Source organism: Elephantulus edwardii, unplaced genomic scaffold, assembly GCF_000299155.1.
Source record: "Elephantulus edwardii isolate Elephantulus edwardi_28Jun2011 unplaced genomic scaffold, EleEdw1.0 scaffold00084, whole genome shotgun sequence".
Lineage (NCBI taxonomy): Eukaryota > Metazoa > Chordata > Mammalia > Macroscelidea > Macroscelididae > Elephantulus > Elephantulus edwardii.
The window spans coordinates 1478207-1482568 of NW_006399834.1; the positions used below are offsets into that span (position 1 = coordinate 1478207).

The 4362-nt window shown below is 36.9% G+C and overlaps 1 pseudogene; it reads left to right on the plus strand.

The window, feature by feature from the left end:
• Positions 1–375: 375 nt before the first annotated feature.
• On the plus strand, positions 376–1157 carry LOC102863512 (annotated as a pseudogene).
• The last annotated feature ends 3205 nt before the right edge of the window (positions 1158–4362 follow it).

Here is a 4362-nt window from a genome sequence, read left to right on the forward strand (position 1 = left end):
GTAATGCGCTACTCGACAACAATCAACAACAACAACATCCATGAACAAGGCACATTTTCCCATGTATTTAGGTCTTTTATTTTGCCTTGCAGAAATGCTCTGTAGTTTTCTTTGTAGTAAGTCTTTTGTATCTCTAGTTAGGTTCACTCCTAAGTATCTCAATTTCTGGTTGGCTATTGTAAATGGCATTGCTTCCTTGATTTCCTTCTCTGAGTACTCTTTGTTATTCTAGGGGGCATAGTCTATCGTATAAAGAGACTACCCAAACCAACCAGAAACACACAATCTGAAGAGGATAAAATTGATGAATGGGACCTTCTAAAGGTTAAGTCCCTGGTCAGGTGTCCAAGTTTTCTGAGAAATAACTTCACCAAGATGTCCAGTGATCAGCAGAGGTCTGATGATGAGAGCCCCAGCCCCAGCAGTGGTAGTTCAGATGCAGACCAGCAAGACCCAGCCACTCCAGAGCCTGAAGAAGAAGAAGAACAAAAACCTTCTGCCACCCAGCAGAAGAAAAACACCAAACTCTTTAGCCAAACCACTGCTAAGTTATCTACTAATGCTAAAAGAATTCAGAAGGAGTTAGCTGAAATAACCTTTGAACCTCCTCCTAATTCAGTGCTGGGCCTAAAGGAGATAACATTTATGAATGGAGATCAACTATACTTGGTTCACCAGGTTCTGTATATGAAGGTGGTGTATTTTTTCTGGATATCACATTTTCATCAGATTATCCATTTAAGCCACCAAAGGTTACTTTCCACACCAGAATCTATCACTGCAACATCAACAGTTAGGGAGTCATCTGTCTGGGCAACCTTAAAGATAACTGGAGTCCTGTTTTGACTATATCAATGATTTTGCTGCCTATTTGTTCCCTTTTGATAGACCCCCACTCTGTGAATCCTCTGGTTGGAAGCATAGCCATTCAGTATCTGACCAACAGAGCAGAACATGGCAGGATAGCCAGACAGTGGAGCAAGAGATACGCCACACAATTCACTTCATTTGTATGCAGTGTGAAGGAGCAGAAGGCATCTTTGCACTGTGCAGCAGATCTTTACAGCCTTTACAATACGGACTTCTGTGTATATGCTATACTGATTCTACTGTCTGCTTTTAACCCTTGGAGACTGGGAGATTCCCTAAAAAGGTAAATGCTATCAAGAGTAGAACTTTGTAGCTGTAGATTAGTTATGTTTAAAATGCCTACTTGCAAGTCTTGATTTTTTTGGATATCAAAATATATTTTGGGATGTACAGGGTCCTGAAGCCTACCAAGTATTATAGTGCATTTTAGCCTAATTTATTATCTGTATGAAGTTATAAAAGTAGCTGCAGGTGACTAGGAAGTTATGTCATTTGTATTAAACCCAGATCTATTTCTGAATATGTGGTACATACTGTTGTGAAAATGTTTTACCTTTTACCTTTGTCAGTTTGTAATGAGAGGATTTCCTTTTACCCTTTGTAGCTCAGAGAGCACCTGACATATCATCTCAAACACAATAAACATGCTCCTGAAGGCTTAAAAAAAATATTAAATCCCTGTGTGCTTCCAACAGGGTGAAACAAAAACCTACTGGTTGGGAACAAACAACTGGCAATACCAGCACAGATAAGAATCTCCTAATGAAAGTTTACAGAATACTCCTGGACCACCACAAGAAAAAGACAGATAACCCAATTACAAAATGAGCAAAAGACATGGGAAGAATTTTCACAGAGGAAGATATTATAATGGCCAACAGGTACATGAAGAAATGTTCAAAATCACTACCGAGAAGAGAGATGCAATTCAAAATCACAATGAGATACCATCTTACTTGAGTAGCAATGGCAAAGTTTAACAGGACAGCTAAATGCTGGAGAGGATGTGGCAAGATAGGAATTCTTATACATTGTTGATGGGACTGTAAAATGGTACAACTACTTTGGAAGGCAGTTCGGCACTTGTTCAAAAAGCTGAACATGAGAAGATTTCATATGACCCAGCTATGCCACTGTTTGGAAGATACCCTGAGAAAATAAGAACTGAGGCACAAACAGAGACTACTGTACACCAATATTCATAGCAGTATTAGTCAGACATCCAAACACAATCAAATGGATTGAGAAATTATGGTAGATTCACACAATGGATTACTACATGACACACAGGAGCAATTATTTTGTAAATTATTGCCTAACCTGGGAGGGACTGGAGAGCATTATGCTGAGTGAACTAACTCAGTCCCACAAGGGAAAGTATGTATAAAAAAATATTGTAGAACAAGTATAAGGTCTAAGAGGAGGGTGGTGGTGGTAGAAACAGAGCAATGAGGATGTGTGGGGGTAGAGGAAATTAATCATGAGGACACAAAATTTGATAGGTGGAGGTAAGGTAAATGGGAAGGAACTGGTGTGAAAAACAATGTATTCAAACTTTGTAAATAAACTGTTACAAAAATAAAAAAAGAAGCATAAATAAAAAAGAAACAAAATGAGAAAGAATACACAGTTGTGGTACCAAAAAGAATTGACTGACATTGAACTATTTCAGGAAGTACAATATGATCAAAAATCAATAGTTATAGGAAGGGAGAAGTTCAAACTGTACTGAAGACATTGAAAAAAAATAAAATAAAATAAAGCCCCTTGCAACAATGAATGATTGGAAACCCTAAGTCTCTGTAAACTTTCATTAAAATTAATTTAAAAAATAAAATAAAGCCCCTAGAATCAGTAGGATACCAATTGGCATGTTTCAAATGACAGATGCAGCCCTAGATGTGCTTGTCAGTCTATACCAGGAAATTTGGAAGACAGCAGCCTGGCTGATTGGAAGAGATCTATATTTGTTCCCATTACCAAAGAAAGGTGATCCGATAGAATGTGTAAATTATAGAACAATATCATTATTATCATATGCAAGCAAACCGCTGCTAAAGGTCATTAAAAAAATGGCTAAAACAGTAAATAGATAGGGAACTTCCAGAAGTTCAAGTTGGATTTAGAAGATACCATGATATCAGGGATATCATTACTGAGTGCAGATAATAATGGCAGAAAGCAAAGAATGCAAGAACAGAAGAATGCCTATTTGTGCAATTTGTTTACAGTTAGATTAAGGACATTATCTGATATCTATAAAATGAAGTATTGATTAATACTAATTAAGATATTTCAACAAACAGATGCAGCCCTGGATGTCCTAAAAAGGCTATGACAATAAATCTGCAGGATAACTACCTGGCCACGTGACTGGAAGAGAACCAAATTTATTTACCTTCCCCCAAAAAGATGATGCTACAGAATGTGGAGATTATTTAATAATATCATTAATATCACATGCAAATAAAATCTTACTGAATATTATCCACAAATGACTGGGACAATACATCAAAAGATAACTTTCAGAAATAAAAGCTGCATTTAGAAGAGATTGCAGCAGTAGGGATATCACTGCTGATGTCAGATGGATAATGGATGAAAAGAGAGTATCAGAAGAAAGTCTAATTGTATTTTATTGACTATGCAAAGTCATATGATTGTGTGGATCTCAACAAATTGTGCCTAACATTGAGAAGAATAGGAATCTCAGAATACCTAATTATACTTACGTGAAACCTATACCTAGATGAGAAAGCACTTGTCAGAACAGAGCTAGGGAACACTGCGTGGCTCAAAATCAAGAAAGGAGTGCATCAGAGATGTATTCTTTCTCCATATCTTTTAAACTTATATGCAGAAAAGATCATTTGGGGGGCTGAACTTTATGAAGAAGAATGTGGCATAAAATTTGGGGGAAGACTCATCAACAACATCTATATGCAGTTGATACAATTGTGCTTGCCCAAATGAAGTACTCGAAGCATTTGCTGCAAGCCATCAAAGATTTTAGACTTCACTATGCATTGCATATCAACATCAAGAGAACAAAGATCCTTAACACCAGGTCAATAGGCAATATCATGATAGATGGATAAAGGAATGAAGTTGTTAATGAATTCATTTTGCTTGGATCCATAATCAGCCCTCTTGGCACCAGCAGTGAGAAAATCAAAAGATATGTTGTATTGGGAAATATCTTTGTTAAGGATCTCTTCAGAGTGTGAAAGAACAACTGTGTCAGTCTAGAGACTAAGGTGCACCTGATCCAGATCATGTTCTTCTCAAACACTTAAAAAGCATTTGAGAGCTATACAAGAAATAAAGATAATAGGAAGAATAATCAATGTCTTTGAGTTGTGGTGCTGGAGAAGAGTATTAAAAATACAATGGACTGCCAAGGGAACAAAGAGATCTGTCCTGGAGAGGGTGAAACTAGATTTTTTCCTTGGAGGCGAGGATTTTTTTTTTAAATTTTTAATTCATTATTTT